At 44.5% G+C, this 23,192-nt stretch overlaps 1 protein-coding gene across 3 annotated transcripts in view; it reads left to right on the forward strand.

Annotated features, from left to right (window-relative positions):
* LOC123615445 (alpha-1B adrenergic receptor) overlaps window positions 1–23,192 on the forward strand; it is a 389,400-nt gene that overhangs the window by 242,630 nt on the left and 123,578 nt on the right. For 2 of the 3 annotated variants that reach the window (XM_074361023.1, XM_074361021.1), the window contains exon 4: window positions 8,930–9,255. The gene's annotated coding sequence lies outside the window, so the exon portion shown is untranslated. Of the gene's footprint in view, window positions 1–8,840; window positions 9,256–23,192 lie in introns of those variants that run through there. The other variant, XM_074361022.1, reaches the window with a different exon arrangement.

Raw genomic sequence — 23,192 nt, forward strand, 5'->3', positions numbered from 1 at the left:
AGCTACAACCCCCCTCACTTCCCAGATGGTAGAGGAGCTAGAGAAATATTTGTTAAAGAGATCAGTGGTGTGCGATGTTTTATTTAATTAATTTATTTAACAAATGTTTATATCATGCTTCCTATGTGCCAGGCACCATTCTAAGTGCTTAACAAATACTGAATTTAACCAGCACAATGGCCTTATCAAAAGCTGGAGTCCGAGAGCCAACTCCACCCGTTTCTGGCTGTGTGAACTTGAGCTGGTGACCCATGCTCTCTGAGGCTCATTTTTACCCTCTGTAAAAGGGGTACCCAGTGATTGTCCCTCAGAGTCATTGCAAAGAACTCTCTAGCTAAGAGCCATAAAGGCACTTTATAAACCGTGAAATGTTTTGCAAATCATGACTAATATTATAAGTAGGCCTAGGACTGGCTCAAGAGCGACTAATAACAGCCAAAAAAAAACCATCCTCATGATAATTATGATTGTTATCATCCTTTACATACCTTATGGACTCTGGAATCGGATGACTTTGTTCACAAAGTCCCCAGTCTGCTAGCTGTGTGACTTTAGGCAAGCTGCTTTATCTCTCAGTGATTCTGTGTCCTCCTCTATAAAACTAGAGCTAACAGTAGTCTGTACTTCATAGTGTTGCTGTGAAAACTTTAAAAAAGATGATAAAAAAAAAATAAAAGGCACCCAGGACAACCACCTGGAGTAAATGCCCCGTAAATGGCATACACCGCTGCTATGTTACTAGTCACAACAGTGCAAAGGAGGTATTACTGGTGCTCTTGTCCTTATTTTCCAGAGGAGAAAGTGTAGGGACAGCGAGGTTGGATCACTTGCCCAGCGCCACATACCTAGGGAGTGATGAATCCAGGGGTTCCTAGGCAGGTCTGTCTGATCTGGGCATTTCTGCGGTTGCCTAAGAAAATGTTCTCACTGTCAGGATGACACGCCAGAACACTTAAGGGAATTCTTGAGCAAAAGAAAAAAGAATTAGAAAATTTAAAAGGAAAGACAGATGACAAGGACCTGACTTTTCCTTGCATGCTAACTTGTCACAAAAAGGAAACACAAACCTTGAAACACAAATGCTGGAGGCTGGAGAGGCTCCCAGAAAGGATCTGCTCCTACCTCCTGCCCATGTAGGCATGGCCCAGCCTGACGGATCATGAACCAAGCTCATCTCCTCCCTCCCCTGGGCCATGACGCAAACTTTGCAATTAGATAGGATGGCGTTCCAGCCAATGGGGAGTGAGCAGAAGGGCTCTGTCCCTCCCCCAGGCTTGGCCTGTGATCACCTCTTCCCCTTCTAACTGCTCCATGCCATTGGGCGTGATGACCTAAAAAGCCATATACAGTATTCCCCCCTTATACCTTTCAAGACCCACAGTGGATGTCTGAAACTATAGATAGCAACCCTACATATACTGTTTTTCATATATATATACACACACCAATGATAAAGTTTAATTTATGAATTAGGCACAGTAAGAAATTAATGACAATGACTAATAATAGAACAATTATAACAGCATACTGTAATAAAATTATGTGAATATGGTCTCTCCATTTCTCCCTCTAAATATCTTATTGTAAAAATTTAATGTGTTTCCAACTTAACTAAGCACCACAGCCATAACAATTTGCAATTTGAAATGCAACAGCAAACTAGCATGAATTTCTTTTTCCTTCTTCACAGTTTCACAGATAGAAAATTTATTCTTAGCGTGAATGTTAGGAACCTATGATTTTTTTTCTTTCCTTATTAAATAGAGAACTTTCACTTTTTCACTTAAAGGAAGCACTTTATAGCTTCTCTTTGGCAGATCCAAATGGCCAACATCACTACTCTTGTGCTTTGAGGTCATTATTAAGTAAAATAACGGTTACTTGACACAGTCAGTCTTGTAACTGAGTTGGCTACTAAGTGACTAACAGGCAGGATACGCTGGACAAAGGGATGAAACACATCCCACATGAGATGAAGCCAAATAGCATGAGATTTCATCACACTGCTCAGAGCAACGTGCAATTTAAAACTTACGAATTGTTTATTTCTGGAATTTTCCGTGTAATATTTTCGGGCCACAGTTGACCATCGGTATCTGAAACCACAGAAAGTAAAACCGTGTATCAGGGGAGAACTACTGTATTGAAGATGACTGAAACCACAAGATGGAAAAGCCCTGAGTCCCTGAACCACCCCCTGGAGAAGTGCTGCCTACCCAACAAAAATCACCCAGCTGAGACTTGACATAAGCAAAAAGAACTCATTCTGATGGTTGAACCATTACATAGTTTGGGTCTGTTTGTCCCAGCAGCTAGCATAACTAACCAATGCAGGAAGGACGAGAAAGTAGAGCTTCCTAGCATCTTTTACTACTGGCCATTCAGCCTCTGCCTAAATCCTTCGAGTGGCGAGGAACTGATTCCCTCCGGAAGTACTCATTCACGCTTCATTCAGTCAACTAATGTGCATTTGTTTTGTTTTGTATGTTTGTTTTTTATTGAGGTATAGTTGATGTACAATGTATATACATTTCAAGTATACATTATAGTGACTCACAACGTTTAAAAGTTATACTCCATTTATAGCTAATATAAAATATTGGCTGTATACCTTGTGTTGTACAATATATCCCCGTAACTTATTTATTTTATACATAGTAGTTTGTAATTCTCAGTCCCCTATCCCTGTCTTGCCCCTCCCCTTTCCATCTCCCCACTGGTAACCACTAGTTCTCTATATCTGTGAGTCTGTGTTTTATGATATGTTTACTAGTTTGCTTTTATTTTTCGGACTCCACATGTAAGTGATATCATACAGTGTTTGTCTTTGTCTGACTTTTTTCACTTAGCGTAATACCCTCCAGATTCATCCATGTTGCTGCACAAAATTTCATTCTTTTTAATGGCTGAGTAGTATGTGTGTGTGTGTGTGTGTGTGTGTGTGTGTGTGTGTGTGTGTGTGTATACCACATCTTCTTGATCCATTCATCTGTTGATGGGCGCTTAGGTTGCCTCAGTGTCTTGGCAATTGTAAGTAATGCTGCTATGAACCTTGGGGTGCGTGTAGATTGTTCAAATTAGTGTTTTTATTTTTTCAGATATCCCAGGAGTGAAATTAGTGGATCATATGGTAGTTCTATTTTTAGTTTTTTGAGAAACCCCCATACTGTTTTCCACAGTGGCTGCACCAAATTATATTCCCACCAACAGTGTATGAGGGTTCCCTTTACTCCACATCCTCGCCAACGTTTGTGATTTGTGTTCTTTTTGATGATAGCCATTCTGACAGGTGTGAGGTGATATCTCATTGTGGTTTTAATTTGCATTTCTCTGATGATTAAAGTGTTGAGCATTTTTCCAGGTGCCTATTGGCCATCTGCACATCTTCTTTGGTAAATGTCTGTTCATGTCTTTTGCTCATTTTTTAATCAGATTTTTTTTATATTAAGTTGAATGAGCTGTTTATATATTTTGCAGATTAACCCCTTATCAGTTATATCATATGCAAATATTTTCTTCCATTCAGTAGGTTATCTTTTTATTTTATCATTGGTTTCCTTTGCTGTGCATAAACTTTTAAATTTAATTAGATCCTATTTGTTTATTTTTGCTTTTATTTCCTTTGCTTTAGGAGACAGATCAAAAAAATATTCTTACAATTCATGTCAAGGAGAGTTCCGTCTATGTTTTCTTCTAGGAGTTTTGTGATTTCCAGTCTTACATTTAGGTCTTTCAACCATTTTGAGTTTATTTTTGTATATGATGTTAGAGAATGTTCTCATTTCATTCTTTTACATGGAGCCGCCCAATTTTCCAGCAACATTTATTGAAGAGACTGTCTTTCCTCCATTGTGTATTCTTTCCTCCTTTGTCATAGATTAATTAACTGTAGATGCATAGGTTTATTTCTGGGCTCTCTGTTTTGTTCCATTGGTTTATGTGTCTGTTTTTGTGCCAGTACTGTACTGTTTCAGTTACTGTAGCTTTGTAGTATAGTCTGAAGTCCAGGGGTGTGATTCCTCCAGCTCTGTTCTTTCTCCAGATTGTTTTGGCTACTCGGGGTCTTTCGTGTTTCCATACAAATTTTAAAATTATTTGTTCTAGTTCTGTGAAAAATGCCTTTGGTATTTTGATAGGGATTGCATTGAATCTGTAGGTTGCCTTGAGTAGAACTAATGTTTACTGAGTTCCTACTATGTGCCGGGCTACATGCTAGGCACTGGGGAGACAAGGACAGTGAGGCACAAGATCTCTGCCCCCATGAAGCTGATCACCCAGACTGGCAGACAGAAATCAAACAAGTGAGCAAGCAGTAGGCATGGTGTTTATTGACTTTGATAAGTAACTTGAGGGAAATAAACCGATGGATGGTACAGAATAACTGAGGGATGATCAAATGTAGATAGAGAAGGAGCAGGGGAGGAGTTCATGGAAGTCTCTGAGGAGGTGACAGGCTAGTCAGAACAACTGACAGGCAGACACCCCTGATTATTTAAAAAAAAAGTTGACTTTTGTTGTTGTTTTTGTTTTGTTTATATTAACAGGAAAACATGCCTCCTTTAGCTCCACATCAGGTCCTAATTATATTGTCTGGGGTCCCAGAGAAGTCTATTTTTTCCGACTTTTGATTGACAGCTTCTCTAACATCCAGCATTTGTAGACAGCTGTCACATCTCACCTGTTCCCATGAGTCCCTCCTCCTCTTGGGCTCTCTCAAACAGCCCCCAGAGGGTTTGAGACCCAGACACGTGCAGCAGGTATTAAAAACAGCAAGTAGCAGCAAGGACCCAGGTAAACATGGGGGTCCCAGAGATCCCCGTTGTAGAGGCTATGTGGACCCTCCCAACATCTCGGGGATACTTGGTCCAGCTCCCACGACATTGCTTGTTCATTTCCCTAGAGCTGCTGCTAACTGCTGGCTCCCATCAGGCATTGATTCTCTGACACTAGGAGGGAGCAGGCGAGGTTAGAGCCTTCAAGGGCTCCCGCTGGAAGCCTTCTCTCTCTTCTGAAAACAATTTATTTTTTCGATGTTAAAATCATGTCCCTCCCCCCAAGTTTGAACACCAAAACAAACCCAGCTGTCCGCGATGCTGGGCCCAAACCGCAGGCGTGTGGCTGGAGAGCCAAAGAAGCAGCAGGAGAAGCTTCTCAGTCTTGCTCCTTCAGATTCCTGCTGGGCTCCACTCAGGAGGCAGGGAGGCCACGTTCCGCAAAGGCCCAGCCACCCCCTCATCAGAAGTAAGCAGAATGGCACCTCAAGGGCAAGTCTGCCCTGCCCCCCAGGAGGCTCAGGGGAAGCAGAGGGCTCTGCAAGCTCCTGGGGTCTCTGGGTTGGCTGACACTCCCTTCCCCACCTGCCATGAATGGTCCTCAGCAGCTCCAGGGACTCCCAGACAGTCAGAAGGCTGAGGCCTTAGGCCCAGGCACTGTGTCCACAACTGTTTTCCTTGCTGGGTTTAAAGATAAACAAAACAGCTGATGTTCCTTGCTTTCTCACACTTTCCACTGAGGTCGCTTGGGGCAAGACTGAGTCAAGGCTTCCTGAGGTCTGGCAATAGCATGGAAGCAAACAGTGGTGCTGTTAGCACAGGATGCAATCTCCCCAGCCCCTCCACAGCAGGGAAGTCAGAGCAGCATCATACGGCTTCGGTGGCCTTCACACCGCTTTGTCCCCTTCCTGGTGTCTTTTCCACTCAGCCTGACCTATGGATGCGGTTCCCCTGACTCATATCTCCTCTCTCCCCTACACTCCACCCCTGCCACATTCAGGGTGAAGCAAATGAGGCCCCCAGGGTGCAGAATTGATGGAGACAGTCGCTCTCCTGGTCATGCAAGTTCACTCACCCCATCCTTCTGCAGGCCCTGCACATGCCCCACCACCAAACCTGGTGTTCCGTGTAGCTCCCTGAGGATACGTTTTATTTGATCTCATCCTCCAACCATTAGAAAGAGTCTGTACATAGCTTCACACTACTATGTGAGAAAGATCAAGTCCAGCTTGGAGAGGAGTTTTACGTGTTTGTTTTCTGAGCAGACAGTACTTTAATTTTTCTGTTGTTATTGTTGCCAACGCTTACAACTCAGAAGAGTTCAAATAAGAAGAATGTGCTTTTCTGGCTTCTTTGAAAACACGGAAGATACGGCCCCTTTGGCTGGCGTGGACCCACAGCTGCCTCCTTGGGCCCGTTGGACATGACCTGTGCTCTCCCGCCCCCCACAGCCCGACCTGTGCCGACTCACCAGTATAATACCTCCTCAGCCCCCATGGGCATCTGAGGTTGCAACCTTTGGCCTAAGGACAGATTATGTCTGGATATAAAGTTGCTTGTCTTTTATGGTGCAATTCTGGCAGCAATGTCTGGCCAGGGTGGGAGCCTGGGGCAGGGAGGAAACGGGAGAGATTTCCTGCTGTCCTTGAACTCAGTCCATGGAGTCATGTTCCCATTCCACCAGCCAGGGTGCATAAAGGATTGAAACCTGCAGTTTGGGGGAAGAAACATATTACGTGACCACATCAGAAGAGCTGCAGGGACTAAAGGGACTAACCTTAGGATGAAAACAGCACTGACCAAGAGTCAGGAGCCCCGCCTGGGTATTGGACATTAGCTCCTGACTTCTGTGCAATGTTGAACACAATTCCTCCTGAAGCCTCAGTTTCCTCATTATTAAGTACGGAGAGTCAGGCTGGATGATTTCTAAGGTCTCTTCCAGCTCTTAACTCTCTGGAATATAATGCTTACTCTTCGTCAGTGGAATTATCCTAGTAAAAGAGAATCTCAGAACATGGTTCGGGCCAGCTTAAAAGAGTAATTGAGCAAAGATCAGAAACCATTTCATGGATAGCATGGAATTTTACAACCCTCACAGTGTTCCGCTTAGCCTTTCACAAGTTCCCTGGTTCGGCTGAGAGTATACACTTAGAGGAGCTCAAACAATAGCCCGACTCGACAATCTCTTGCCTTCACAATTGCCTGTCTGCTTAAGAATTCACTCGGTGTGAAATCTAGTTTGCTAAAGACTGTGTCTCCACCTTGAAGATGTCAGAGAGAAGAAAGCTCCCTGGCTGCACTATGGGAGGCAATCAAACTGGGAGTCAATGCAACAGACGTCAACAAAAGTGTAAGCAGCTCTCTGTGCAGTGTGGGCTCTGGGAGGAAATACCTCTAGGGGTAAAGCCCAGTCCTTGTCTGCAAGGAGATCACAGCAGGGTGAGGAGACTCGCACAACGTCCACAGAATCCAGAGGCACGGCGGAATGATGAAAAAGTCAGTCAGAATTATAAAGTGCTAGGAGGGGTCAAAAAAGGAAGGAGCTGCATAGGCCTGAGGAGGTGAAATTTAGACAAGGACTTTCTAGACAAGTACACCCATACACAAGATAATTTCAGACGTTGTTAAGTGTTATGAAGACTATAAATGAAGTGACCATCCTAGGTAATGACTGTGAGATGGACAGGGAAGACCTCTCTGATGAGGCTGAGCTGTGTCATAAGATGACCCAGAGAAGAGCTCCCCAGGTCTTTTCTAAACGTCGCGCGTTGCCAGTGTCCCCGCGGTGCATGGCGAAAATGCCCCCAGATGAGAACTGATACGGACCCTGCAAGAGCCAACACCATAAGGCTGCTTGGGCTGACTTGGGCCTTTCTTAAGCCAAGAATCCTACCTCCAAAATGATTTTAGCTAGCTAGGAGGGGAGGGTGTAGCTCACCTGTAGAGCACATGCTTAGCATGCACGAGGTCCTGGGTTCAGTCCCCAGTACCTCCATTTAAAGAAAGAAAGAAACCTAATTAACTCCTCCCCACTCCACCCCCCAAAAAATGGTTTTAGCCACCAAATCAGAGGTAGCATGAACTGGTCCCCAACAAAGAAAAGACAAATGTCCTCCTACAAAATGTCATTTCACCCCCCTGTTCTCTGTCATACCAGGCTTCTTCAGCAGCCTTGCTCTCTACTTGAGTAAAAGTAATGTGGAGTAAGGGGCAAAGAGTGATGGAGCCTAGTGGTGGGTGGGATATTCTGTTCCAGGGCTGTTAGCCCCCAGACACAGGGCAGAACGAAAGCTCCAATTTGCCCCTTTTTTAGTGCTAGACTAAGCCTCTTGCAGTCCTGGCTTAAGATGGACACGGCAGTATCAGGAGTTTGTTTCAATGATCCTTATTGTTTAAGGTGGAGTTTTCACAGCTATTTTGGTTTATGTCTTCATTTTTATTGTGCTCTGGAAAGATGACAAGAGGGCAAAATATAGTATGATTTGATTCAGTTGATACATAACGAACACCCACCATGTCTTCACTATGTCTCTTTTCTTATGGGCACAAGAAAAACATGGTGGAGTAGAATCCACAGGTGCATGTGAGGGACTGCAAGTCCTGGATATGGCTGGAGTGTGGGCTCATGTGGAGCCCAATAAGGGCCAGGCTGTAGAGGAATACTGAGGCCAGACACACATGGGCCTTGAATTTCAGGCTTAGGAATTTTAAGTAGGTACAGGTAATTGGGAGCCATAGAAGACTCTGAAGCAAGGGAGTGCCACTGTGAGGCCTACCCTGGGGGACAGGAAGCGAATAGATGTTTCTATAGGAGAAGAGTAAAGAGCCTGAGGGGCTCCAGGGTAATAGTCACCTTCAGCAGAGCTGACCTCCTGACCCTGGATTTTATCCCAACCCTGTTTCTCCACCTTTTGGCACAGCTCAGCATGAGGGGTGCAGGGTCCAAAGCCCAGGAGCCTCCTGGGAGCATGAACTCTGTCCAGCAGTTGCTCCATTGCTCAGGATGGATTCCAGCTCCCAAAGGGTCACGGGGCCCTGCCTCTGAGGGAGTGGGGGATGAAGCTGCCTCCGTGTGGCTTGGAAGGCAGATCCAGGCTTGGCAGCACTTGAGAGCAGTTTGGAAACTTCATCCCAGGTTTGCTTTGTTTTGTTCACAGGCCCTCAGAGTATGCTGCAGGAGTAGGCTCTGCGGGCTTGGATCCCCAATTGCTCCCCAGCTCCACAAGCTGCCGAGGGACTTTGCTGGCTTGGAGCCGCACCCAGCTCTTCCTCAGTGTGGTCATCATCCTTCCAAAATTGAGCCTACCTACCACAGAGGGCCCAGCATTCACCAGGTCGGCTCCAGGCAAAGGCGCAGGGTGACTAGAGCTGTTACTGACCTCCACGGCAACAATACCTGTGATGTATCGAATGGTCCCCACGCGGCGGACACCAAGTCAAATATGCGGATCCTGTCATCTGATGGCCAGGACAGCTTAATGAAGTAGGTACAACTATTTTCTTCATTTGTCAGTTACACGGAGGCACAGAGAGCAACTTGCAATCATGCAGCTAGAATTTGGCAAGACCTACATTCAAAGACAGTTCTGACTCTAAAGTTGGGGCTCTTGGCCCCCCTATTCTCCCATTTCTCAGCATTTCCCTTGGGCAACTGCTCCTTCCTCAGCCCAAGTACCCATTGCCGTACAGCTGTATTTTCTCAGATAAATATTCAGTTCCTCCCACACGCAGCTCCTTTTTTTAGGGCAGTTTCGGCTCTGCCATGAATTAGTTCCATGACTCTGGGAAAAGTCCCTTCATCCATCTGGGCCTCAGTTTGCTCATCAGTAAAATGGGGATGCCCTGCCTATTTTATAGTCAGTGCAGGGATTTAATCCTCTGCTCCTAACACCTCAGAACCCTGTAATGGGCACCAAATCAGAAGATCTTATCATGACAATGCAGAAGTGACTCATTACAGTCAGAGGTTCAAGCCCTGCCTGGGGCAGTGAGCACCCAGGAGGTCTCTTTAAATAGACTGGAGCAACAGGTGTCTACACCCAGGGCAGCTCTGTCCCTGCCGACTCTGCTGGCAAAGCTTGCTCCTGGCTCTTTCCACAGAGAGAGGTCACATTCCATGGCCCGGCAGCCCAGCACAAGGAAACAGCCCTGCCCAGACACAAGGAAAATGAACATAAAAGGGATTCTGTTTGTTTATAAAAGGTTTATGAGCCTGTAAGTTCTCCTGTTTGTTGCTGAGGTGAGAAGACGAGGGAGGAGAGAGCCTGGGTCTGAGGAAAGCGTGGAGAATCCCCTTGTTCTCAGCTGTTAAACAGAAGCCCTGTTCCCTGGGGCTGAGGCCGGCAGCTCTCCCTGCAGGCCACTGTGCACTGCTGGGTTCAGAGCTCAGACCTGGGCCCGAACAAACGGAGCCTAGAAGCGTCCATTCTAGGGCTCCTATCGCATGTGCTGTGTTTGTTTCCTGGAGCTGTTATAACAAACTACCCACAGCTGGGTGGCCGAGAGAAACAGAAATGTATTCTTCAACAGCTCCAGAGGCTAGAGGTCCAAAATCAAGGGGTTGGCAAGGTGGTGGCCCTCTGAAACGTACAGGATAAAGATCCTTCCGGCCGCTCTCAGCTTCTAATAGTTCCTTGGACGCTCTAATCAATAGAAATTGATACGAGGCCAGACGAGAAATTCAGGCAAGGCTTTACTGGGATTCCTGCTACAGGATGAGGGAGTGAAAATGGGTAACAGTTTCCTTTGCTCACTCCCCACGGTGGGTGCGAGCTGGTCCCTTAGACGGAATGAGGGTGGGGGCAGATCGGTGGGTTGGGCAGGAAATGTAGCTTAGTGGTCTGCCTACCCTCTCGGTACCGTGCTTTGCTCTCGGCATCTCAGAAGGGGCAGCTGGTTTGTGGCCTTTTTGTATCTTACTGTTCTTAATTGCCCCAACTGCACATGGGTGCAGTTCCTTTTCATCTCTTATAGTTTGTTTGTATTATGTTGCTCACAGGAGACATTTGTCCAGGTGCAAGCACTCCAGCAAAGGGTCCCAGGTCCCAGGTCAACAGCTCAAGATTCCTTGGCTTGCGGCATCATGCCTCCAATCTCTGCCTCCTCCTTCACGTAGCATTCTCCCTGTATCTTCACACCATCTTCCATCTGTGAGCATGTGTGTCCAGATTTCCCCTTCTTATAAGGACACAAGTCATTCCAATCAGGTCCCACGCTAATGATCTGTTTCCAAATTAGGAAGGCTCTGTTTCCAAATTAGGTCACGTTCTGAGGTATGGGGGTTAAACTTTGACCTAACTTCTTGGGGAGCATGATTCAAGCCACAATGCCTGCCCTCCTCACACTGTAGGGAAAAAATTGGCTCAAAAGATTTGGATTTGAGTCCAGTTATGCTCACAACTGGCTTCTTGGTTTTGACCAAGTGATTCTCAACATGGCTCCTCATTTTACTGACTTGGGAGAAAGACTAAATGAGATCATAGAAATCACTAACTTTATAGTTTGAAGTGACCTCTGAGATCACGCAACATTTCCCAAAGTACTCAGGAGAGTATTAACCCTACAAAGTCCTCTTGGATAACAACAGGGACTGGGGCTGTACGTCCCTCTTAGGCATTCTCAACGTGCGTCAGCAGGCCAAAGGCCCTGAGAAGTCCTGCAGTAAAAATACCTTTTTGTCCCAGCATCTCCCACAGTTGTTCATAGAACCCTGTTATGTAGGTTATCTCTAGTAACACTCTTGATACTGATCCACACTTGGGAAATGCTCATTAGATTCTCTGGTTCATTAGAAAATGAAGACTAGGGGAAGGTATAGCTCAGTGGTAGAGTGTGTGCTTAGCATGCATGAAGTCCTGGGTTCAGTCCCCAGTACCTCCATTAAAAATAAGTAAATGAATAAACAGACCTTAGAAAACCAGGACTTAGACTTCAGTCACCTCCTACATAAATTACCCTCAAGACCCAAATCCTCAGCTTAGGCTCAGCTTTGAGGGAGACTGAAACTGAGACAGATCTTTGTTCCCCAGAATAAAAACAGCTTTACTGCTATTTTTAAATTTTTAATACTATGTACTCATTAGTAAATTTTCAAATAATGCAGAAAAGATTAGGAAGATAATAAAATTTACCTTAAATGTCCCCACTGAAAAAAAAATTGGCTAATATGAGATATTTATTACTTCTGCCATATTTTGATTACAGAAGTAGGTGATGGGTCTGAAGAACTGGGATAGGAGCTGGACCCAGAATCAGTGAGCTCAGAAGCACACCCTGATGTTAGTTCTTGCTTAAATTCTGTGCAAGTCCCTTGGCATCCTTGTGCCCTGGCTTCCCTTTACCCCTTTAGGGGAAAATGCATCTATTTGCAAAGCCTGAAGATCAGTAATATTAATGGCTACTATTTATGGGATGCCTATTAGGTACACACAATATTATGTTACATGTTATTTCATCTAAGGAATTAACTTAATTTTCATATCTACCCAAAGATGTAGGTAAGATCACTGAAACTTTGAGACTTTGAGTGATCTTCCTAAGGTCCTACATCTGGTAGCAGCAACAGAGATAGAATTCAAACCCAGATCTGCCTAACTCTGGCACCTTCTGCATAACCACAACTCTGTGGCTTCTAACACCACATGTTGCAGACGTCAGCTGTGTTTTCTGACTTCTTGGCTCATGTTAAATGCTTTCTCAATGTTTGGGATCATTTCAGCCCTGTGCATCCCACCTCTCCAAGGCAGAATTTATAAAACTCAAATCAAATTCCAGCCTTTCTTGCAACTTGAATGAAAGCGTGTGTCTCAGGTTCTGCCAATCAGACACACTCCTATAAACTTTGATTCCAAAGAAAGCAACTCCAGGAAAGAGATTTCCAGGAGATCCATTTTGCTGGCAAGAATGGTGGCAAGGGGTCTGACTTTTGGGATGACAACGTTTGTAAGGTTGAGATCCTGGCACAGAGGGGTGGGTGGTCTCCTCAAGGGCTTGGTGGGACCACAGGGGTAGTGTTGTTCTGTCCGTCTAGCTAGTTCCATGGAGTGATGTTTTCATTGCTCCCAGAGGCTTAGCTTCAAGCCTGGCTCTCCATTTCTCCTAACATCTTTGAGAGCTCCCAAGATCCTTTTGATAAACAACTTCTCTGCCCAGTTAGCCAGGTCATCTTCTGTTGCTTGCCATCACCATGTTACCTCTCACTACATAGCACTCCAGTGGCGTCATGTGTCTACAGAGCAATGGACAGATCCTGTCAGTTTCTGATCAGTTTGATCAAAGTAGGCAACAAATTCATTCTGATCCCCAAAGGAACTTTTGACCAAAGTTGTACAAATTGGTTTAAACCATGCTGATCATACTACCCATCACTGACTAAATCTCCAGTTCACTGTGTACTTTGTGACTAGAGTCTAGGTGTCAATAGCCAAAAAGAGACTAGGCTTGCTTGAATGAGTCTCCTGAAAGAAGTTTAATCGAATGTCATATTTATCCTTTAACCTAACAGCTCTCAAATGTTATACCCTCAAAACACTTTTACACTCTTAAAAATATTGAGGACCCAAACAACTTTTGTCTGTGTAGGTTATGTCTATCCATATGTACTGTGTTGAAAGTTAAAACTGAAAAAAAATTATTTATATTCTTCAAAAATCATCGAAACATTTACGTTAACGTAATAACACATTTTTAAAAAATATTTTCCAAACAACAAGAAGATAATTAGTAAGAAGAGTGACATTGTTTGATATTTCTGAAATTTCTTTAATGTTTCTGGCTTAACAGAAGACAACTGGATTCTTATGTTTCCTTCTGCATTCAGTTTGTTTTGTATCACATGTCATGTGGCCTCTGGAAAACATCACCAAATACTTACAAGGGAATGAGAATGGAACAGGGGCAAATATCATTTTAACATTATTATGAAAATATTTTTGACACAAATCTATTGAAAAGATCTCAGGAACCCCCCAGGGGTTCCCAGACCACAGTTTAAGAATCACTACTCTGATCTCTAAACATTTTCATGCCTTACATCCTCGATTTCAAATCTGAGGTGGAGGTGATTCACATGACAGGTCACTTGCACATCCTAACTGTCAGCCTAATATTATGGTCCCATCCTTCAGAATTATTGTCTTGACTGGGCCATAATCCCTCTCCTTGAGGTGTAACTGAGTGTTAAAGCTCTGTTCAAAAAGTCAGGAAGCCTAGTTCTGCCACTAACCAGCTGTATGATCTTGGATAGATCGGTTTGTCCCCTCCAGGCCTTCGTTACCCACTTGCCAAATTTGTTAACCTCATAAGATGACTTTGAGATTAAATTGAATAGTAGGAATGAAAATACTTTAAACGCATCCATGTAATAGGATATTTTACTGTTGTGTAAAATCATTGTATTATTTAGGACGCTTTGGGTTGCCAGTAATAGATAACATGACTCAAACAGGCTTAAGTTTATTGACTTATTTAACTGAAAAGTACAGAGGTGGCGTGAGCCTCAGGCATGGTCTGATCCAGAGGTTCCTGAGGGTTTCCTGGCCCCGCTTCGTATTTTCAGCCATAGTCTCCACTCTGTTCTGCACAGCTTCGGTCTCTGCTGGCTCCCCCTCCTGTGAGGAGCAAGGCCGCTGCACTTCCAGTCCCACCTTCTTATACCACACCACCCGAAGTAAGAGATGGCATCAATTCCAGAGGCTTCCATGAAAGAGAGAAACTTCCTAACTTTAAAGGCCTTAGCAAATGTCTCCTCTTGGATCCAAACTGAGTCAAGTGCCCATCCCTGAACCAACTGCCAAGGTCTGGGTAATAAGACAAGCTTGATTGGCTCAATCTAATCAAAGTTTACTCCAGAGCTGGGAGTAAAATCACTCGCCCAAACCATGGGGCTTGGTATTCGTGCGTTCTGTTAAGAAATGGGAAGGTGGGGGTAGTTGTTTGGAGGGTAATCAGTGAATCAATAGGACATCACAAATCTTGATTTATTGACCAAGGAAAAGGATCACGACATACTAACAGTAAAAATTAGATTAAAACGAGTATGTCCACTAAGATTCCCCATCTTACATAATGTGTGTGTGTGTGTGTAAAATTCACTTAGAATAACTGAGGAGTCACATTCTTGGTAACTGTGCGCTCTTGCTTGTTTATTAGTTTGGTTTTGGCTCATCTAGCTTTCCTATAATAGAAAGTGTAATACTTTATGTGAAATCTCAGTACAGGAACAACTCTTTTGTAAAGATATGAAGCATGGTCTCTGACCATCCCATTTCCTCCTCATAGTTCCCACTAGCCTTCTATCCTAGGACCTAAGGCTGACCTCAGCTGCCACCCCTCATGTCACCTAGTGGAACCCTAGGCAAAGGGCTGAGCTAGCCTCACGAAACTTCTCACATCTGAGTACATCTTGCTACAGCACCCCTAAAGAATTGCAAAACCAAGATCTCTCGCTCAGAATAGAAAGCAGTCTATTTTCATTCATATGCAATTCTAATTTTCACTGGTTTTCTTCCCCTCTCCTCCCCCTTGCCCTGAGCCCTCCATCAGCTCCCATGACCTCATATGATATTTAGAATAATAGTCTTTTCCCACAGGTCATCAGCTTCTAAAATAAATATATTTCCATCAACGGAAGCTGCAGAGTCACTGAAATTATTATACCTCGGTTCAGAGTCACAAGCTCATTAAAGACTGATTATTGTGCATTTCCAAAAAGAATGGCAGCGGAAGAAGCAGGATGAATCTTTTTTATTTAACTAGGGAAGGAGATGCATCGTAAAAGGCAGCCTTTGGAGGAGGTAGCTAAGATAGCTAGCGGGTAAGAAAATGAGGAACAACAACCAAAAATACCTCTAGGGTCTTAATAAGCATTTCATCAGCCCATGAATTTTTCTGGGAGACACCAACAGCAGTGAGGAAGCTTGGTCCGAAGAAAGACTCTAGAAGTCAGGGATTCTAGATTCCGTACTGCACGTTACTCCTCATGGGACCTTCTCCACTTCTCTGGGCCTTTGAAGTTGGATAAAATCAGAGATGGCAAATGACTGACATCTCTCCACCATTCCCTCCTTTCTCTTCCTGGCAGCCATCACCAGTCCATCCCAGAATCCCTTACCAGCGAGCCCAGGTATGGCCTGAGAATCAGCATACTGCTTCAAGCAGCCTCTCTCCACTTATCCATGAACACAAGAGGCTGTTATCCCTGGGCTAATGATTTCCAAAATGCCCATAAAATTCTGACACTCTGGTTTCCCTTTGCTGACCCAGGCTTACTTCATTTGTTAAATGCTCATATCTGGCACTGAGCCATCAGTCATAACATTATTCATATCACTCGTAACAAGAGCTGATAGTTACCAAGTGCTTACCACTGAGAGCAGGTTAAAGCAATGGCAACACGTCTGACTTTGAATGTCGGAGGAACTGTCATGTGCAAGAGACAGTCAGTATAATCTGTGTGGCCCCGAGAGGTGGGACTGTGGCCTCTGAGTGCAAGTTACAGGAAGACAAATGGTGGTATTTGCAAGGCCCTGGGCTGACCCGTACAAGCGCATTTCTCTATTTCTGGAGGTATCGTAGGCCAAGTGGGCTGAGCCACTTCATGCATCGTGAGGCTAAACACCTACAAGGGCCAGGCAGGTAATGTAATTTATGTGAGGCCGACCCAGTGTAAGCAGTGCAGGGCATGGTGAGGCCAGTGGTGACCAGAGGGCACATGTCCAGTCTGAAGGGGGCCGCCACAAATGTGCTCCGAACAAATGCAGCCCTGCCCCCTAGCCCTCCAGGTTTTCCTGCCTCCTTCCATGGAAGCTTCCCTCTTATTTCCCTGCTAGGCAACTAGCAGTGTCTGCCACAGCTGCGTGTATAAAAAAATGAGAAGGTGGTGTAAGCGGCATAAGCGAGGTGCCATGGCAACACAGCAAAGGGCGATGGATGTGGTATGATGGGGTTGATGGAGACTTCCTGGCACTGGCTCTGGACTCTGAGAGAGACTGGAGTCCAACATGCAGAGGTGAAAAGGAAGGGCCCTTCAGGCAGGAAGTAACATGAGCAAAGGCACCGGCATGAGAAAATGTTGGATATGGCCATGTGACTAAGGGCTGGCCAGTGAAATGAAAGCAAAAATGTTGTGGTGGCAGCTTCTAGAAAACCTTCCTGAGAGACAACTGGCATGGGCTCTTTTTTCCGTCATATGTTTCCCCTCTCCCTGTAAACTCCCTAGAATATAGATGTGATGGCTGGAGCTCTAGCTGTCATCTTGGACCTTTAGTACAATAGCCAAACCCATAGCCTAACAGCTAAGTGCTGCAAGGAAACTGAGTCCCTGATTGCCATGGAACTACCACACAGAGAAGGAAATAAAGTCCTATCTTGTTCAAGCCCCTGTTATTTCTAGTTTTCTGTCACCTGCTGCTGAACCTAATCCTAACTGATGCAGAAGGAGTATGAACCAAAATGTATTTTAATCACATCACTCTCTGTGTTGGGCTTACTCAAATTAGTCAACCAAAAGTTGAGAACCTATAATATGCCAGGCACTGGGGACTAAGCAGACTAGTTCCTGCCCTCATATTGCTTATAATCTATTGGAAGATATAGATGATAATCAGGTAAATAAATAATAATTAGAAACTGTAACAAGTGCAATAATGGAAACAAATACAGTGCTGAGAAAAGGAATGGGGGAGATGGAAGTGGTCAAAAGACCTACAGTAGACATGGTAGACAGGGAAGCCTCTCTGAGGAAGTGGTATTTCACTAGAAGCCTGAAAAATGAAAAAGAACCAGGCATGTGAAATGGGGGTAGAGAGAAGAGATTTGCAAATAGAGGAAATGTCATATGTAAAGGCCCTGGGGCAGGAAAGGGCCCTGTCTGAAAAAGAAACTTAAAGCAGACCAGGGTAGCCAGACTATCAGTGGAACAAAGATGATGATTCTCACTGAAACTGGCATTGAATCGTGGATAAGATGAACAAATCTATTTGAACATGTGTCCTGCTAGTTCTCATTTTAAATCTTGGTATCTTATGCAAGATAACTTTCTGAGTATAATGAATACCTCTTTGAAACCGAATGTCATGTGTTCATGGCCAAAAGGAAGGGGCAAACAAGCTTTCATAGATTGTGTTGCTGAGGGTGGTGGTGGAAAAACAGATGGCTCTCCTGTTGGGAAATAAACTTTCAAGGAGAGTAGAATATGTCCTTCGAGTTTATTCATGAGTCCACAAAGCTCTGCTTTCTTAACCAAACACAGCACAGCCCAGGAACCTTCAGATGCCAAATATTAGCATCTTTGAGGAATTTCCACTGGAAGGGCAGTGCTCAGTGGTAGCTTTTCAGGAGGGAAGGGAAATCAAAACGTTTTTTTTAAAAGGGAATGTTTCAGTGCTGATTGCAAGGAAGAATGGTGGAAGAATCAAAAATTCCTGCAGTTTCCCCAAACCAAGCAGCTAATCTGACCTGAGCACAGAATTAAGTGAAGGTTCTTTTTAAAAGGAAACTGATGCTCCAAAGGCACTGGTTGAGGGTAGGAGCACTGAGGCCCTTACTTCATAGGTAGATACTGGGCCCATCTCCGAAATTTAGATTCAGTAAGTTGGCAACAGGGCCCAGGAATCTGCAGCTTTAACCAGTGCTAGTATTTCTGCTGTCTCTGGGAATCTGCCCCATCTGGGCTGGAGGGTGGGCAGTTAGTGTAAGAAGGGAACAGGGCCAGAAAAAAGAGGTACAGAGACTCCCCTCAGGAAGTTCACACAACTCTGAGCTGTGTTCATATTGGGCTGGGGTAACGCCGGGCTCAAAACCTGAGGCTCCTCACTTCCCTCCTTGCCCTCCCTGTGATCCCTGCAGACACCCTCAGCTCTTCAGTGCACTCCTTTTCTGTCCTAACCTCCTGGCAAAACCCCAGCCCTGAATAAAGCCCACTTCCCGGCCCCCACAAGCAGCTCACTGTGGTTAGAAAAGAAGACACAGACAAGGCTACCTGGTCTGAGTTTAACTTGCAGCCCACAGACCTCAGACCCTCACTGATCATCCTACCAAGGCCGACACCTCTGTCCGTGCACTACTTCTTTCCTACTCAGGACTTTGCTGACATCTTTCTCCCCGTGCACTCCATTGTGAAGAAACTTTCCTTCTTCACGAAGTCATTCCCTGCGCCCACAGACTTGCTGTAATACATGCTGTCACCTTGGCACCCACACCTGCCTCCCTCTTTCCTTTGTCTTCCCAGAGCAAACCTCCTGAAGAAAGTTGTCTCTACCTGCTGCCGTCAGTCCCTCCCCATGCATTGTCTTTGTCATCTTCTTCAGCCACCTTCCCATCCTTTGCTCTACAGAAACAGCTCCCCCAAGGTCCCTGGCCACCTCGGTGTCACCAACCTAAGAAGTTGCCGGTCCTTAGCCCCAACTTGCAATTCTTATTTGAACCATCGGCAGCATTTGGCACAGATGATCACCCCTCCTTTCTCTTCACTAGGCCTCTAGGGCCCCGTTCTCTCCTGGTTTTTCTATCAACTCTCAGGACTTCCGTCTCTATTTCTTTTAACTGCCATTTGCTCTTGACCTCTTGGTGTTGGAGGACACCTGGGGCTCTGCCCTGAGTCCTCTTCTCTCCAACTTCTGTCTTCATGATAAACTCATCCAGTCCTGCCTGTGGCTCTAAATACCATCCATATGCTAACTCCCAGACTGTGTCTTCTGCCCAGCATTTTCCTGAACCCACACTTGGTTAACCTAACTTCTCACTCCTAATGTCTTACAGGCATTTCAAACTTCATATGAAAAGCAGAAGTCTTGATTTCCCTCTCTGACTCCCATTTTTAAAAAGATCTGTTCCTCCCCCAGTGCTTTCTGGCTTAAATAGCACCCCATTCCTCCAGGTTCTCAGGCTAAAACCTGTCATTCTTCACACATCTTTTTCCCCCAGTCTATCAGCAGGTCCCGTCAGCTCTACCATCAAAACATATCCCCAGTCTGACCACTTTTCACCACCTCCACCCGACACCAGAGTCCACACCCTCATTCCTCTCCTGGACAACAACTGAAAAGCCTGTCAGCTCATCCCTCTGCTTCCCCTCCTGCCCTGGCTCCCACGATCTGTTCACACAATAGCCAGATGGCATTTAGCTCCTCCACTGATACGTCTGAGAGACGGATGGGTGCGTGACGCTGTAACTCAACACGTGGAGAATCATAGCAGTAACCTCACAGGACGTACCGTAACGACCAAGGGCACTTATTTGTGAGTTACTGAAAACCCTCCTCAAACTGTCTTCCTACACAATGGGATGTGTTGGCTCACATAACTGACGGGTCCTGCAGGATTGCTACTTCAGTCGTGGTTTGACGGTCATCGGGACCTGGTCCCTCTTCATCTCTTGACTCTGTTCCCTTTCATGATTTCTCCATCCTCAAGCTCTTAGTGGTGTCAAGGGGGCTACCCTCTCCTGAGTTATATCCTTCCTGCTTCAAACCCTGTAGAAAAGACGCCTGTCTTTTTGCTCAGTAGTTCTCCTTGGCCATAGATGGGTCACATGCCCACCCCTCACCAGTCACTGTAGCCAGAAGGATGAGATGCTGGGCCTGAACCCACAGTCCCATCCCTGAAAGCAAGTCAATATCACTTCACCCGAAACATATGTATTGTGAGTGGAGTTCTTATCAGGAGATCTTGCAGGAAAATCAGATATGATAACCAAAAGAAGGGGGGAGACTTACTGGCAAAACAAAAGTCTCCTATCAACATCTCAGTCACATGGTTATTCAGCTCCTACTAGGTTCCCCTAATGGACAGGGAGCTCACTACCTTGTTCAGGTGAGCTACTCCACATTTTGTGCTAAATTGCTAGAAAAATTGTCCTTCCATCATGCATAACTTCCACAGACTATCTCTGACTCTGACTCCACACAGTACAGAAGGAGCACAGAGCCAGGCACATTGCAGCTCTTCAGACAACCGAACACACTTTTCATCGTCTTCTCAAGCTTTCATTCTGTAGGCAAAACATCCCGGTTCCCTCAACGGTTCTTCTAATGATGTTTCACCTCCCGCCTTGTGAACCCCGGCCTTTGAAGTTCCTCTCAAAGAAGAGCAGAACAATCACATCCATCCATCCTGACCCTATAGATTGCAGTCGTAGCTCACACAGAATATGGACTCTAAAACCAGCACACAAGGCAGAAACGGAATGTCACTTAAATTATTACCTTTGAAAAGAGATGCCACTTTGGAGAACAGCATTGTCCCCCTCAAGAAATCCAACACCCACAGTTTTCTGCCAGCATTAGAACAGATCATTGCTCTTTGCTTGATCACATGATTGATTGCTTGCGTTCAGGGGGCTGCTTGCCCTTTAACATGCGGTATTATAATGTATGTCTATAGGGAACAGAATCAGACTCAACCCCGGGAGGTACCCTTACTTAGGGAGACACAGAGCAAAGAACCTGGGGCACACATGCTCCCTGAAAGGCAAAGCAAGCCAAGCCTCTGTGCAATTTAAGTTTCTCTCTCTCCCCTACCCCTCCCCCACACTTTCTAATCCCACTGCCCCATCCAAGTCCATAGACTTGCAGTTTGACTTCACTATACATCTATTGATGAAATCTACAATTATTAGCCTCACCATATTTTTAGCAGTCATTTTATATTTGCTCTTATTAAGCTTAACCAAACTACCAGGATTTATCATCTTTCCGTAGAAGGACAATTAGCAAGTCACATTTCCCTAATACTCTTTTTATGTAATTGGTTTTTGGACTCTAAATACCATACCTTACTATTTACTTCTGTTCAGCTTTTTTCTACTGGTTTTACCCATGATTCTTACCTATGATGATTTATTTGAGGATCCCAGTTCCATCACACCATGCATTCATTACCCTTCCCAGCCTCGTGTCAGGGACCGATGTGATGAACCATGGTTCCACCCAAATGCTGCTAAAATTACGGACAAAGTGGGGCAAACCTGAGTACAGAGCCCCGAGGCAAACCTCATCCTCTTCATTCTTACTTGTCAGATACAGTTGCTCCCTCATCAAAAATGTAAATGAACCATCCTAGTCACACATCTCATCTCCAAAAGAGATGCTACCAAAATGCTGCTGAAACCCAGACTCACTGTGTACATCACTCCCCAGGGCCATCAGTCTTACAATCCCATGAAAACCAAACAGGATATAAGTGGCATGGTTTTTAGAGAACCAGGCTGAAAGTCAGCAACCACTCCCTATTCAAATTGCTCATGACTGTCTTTGGAAAAAAAAAATTCTAGAATTTTGCTGCCAACAAGTGGAGGCTTATTGTCTCTCTTTTTCATTAAGTTCCATTAAAAATCAGTTTTTTCAACGTTTTCTGTTCTAGGAAAACATTAGGAGTACTAAAGCTTGGATTTATTCTCGGAGAGACTAGGAATACTAAAACTAGAACTAAAGGAGCTTAAATGTCATCTAATCTGTGGCAGATTGTATCAGGGTTCCCAGGGATCCTCAGTAAAAGGATCAGACATTTTCACCCTTGTCATGTGATATCTTTTTTTTCATCGAAGTATAGTTGATTTACGATATTGTGTTAATTTCTGGTGTACAGCATGATTCAGTATTTTTGCAAATTATATTCCTTTATAAATTATTATAAGATAATGGGTATAATTCCTTGTGCTATAAAGTATATCCTTGTTGCTTATCTATTTTACATACAATAATTTGTATCTGTGAATCCCATATCCTTAATTTGTCCCTCCCTCCTCCCTCTCCTTTCTGGTAACCACAAGTTTGTTGTCTACATCTGTGAGTCTGTCTGTTTTGTATATGCATTCATTTGTAGTATTTTTCAGATTCAACACATAAGTGATAACATATTTGTATCATTTGTATTTCTCTAACATCTCACTAAGCATAATTTCTCTAGGCCCATCTATGTTGCTGCAAATGACATTATTTCATTCTTTTTATGGCTGAGTAATATTCCATTATATATATATAAAGTGGAATTATATATACACCACACCTTCTTAATCCAACTGTCTGTTGATGGGCACTTGAGTTGCTTCCATTTCTTGGCTGTTGTAAATAGTGCTGCTATTAATATTGGGGTGCATGTATCTTTTTGAATTAGGGGTTTTGTTTTTTCCAGATATATGCCCAGGAGTAGAATTGCTGGATTATATGGTACTTCTATTTTTAGGTTTTTAAAGGAAACTCCACACTGTTTTCCATAGCGGCTGCACCAATTTACATTCCCACCAATAGTCATGTGACTTTCTGTGCCCTCCCATGGAAGGAGTATACCTCCCTGCCCTGTTAATGTCAGGCATAGCCGTATAGCTTGCTTTGCACAAGAGGATGTGAGCAGATACAGAGTAGATCCTGTTCAAGCAGGAGTTTTAAGAGCCATTGCATAACTCAGCATGCCCCACCAGGGCTG

This window comes from Camelus bactrianus, chromosome 3 (assembly GCF_048773025.1).
Source record: "Camelus bactrianus isolate YW-2024 breed Bactrian camel chromosome 3, ASM4877302v1, whole genome shotgun sequence".
Lineage (NCBI taxonomy): Eukaryota > Metazoa > Chordata > Mammalia > Artiodactyla > Camelidae > Camelus > Camelus bactrianus.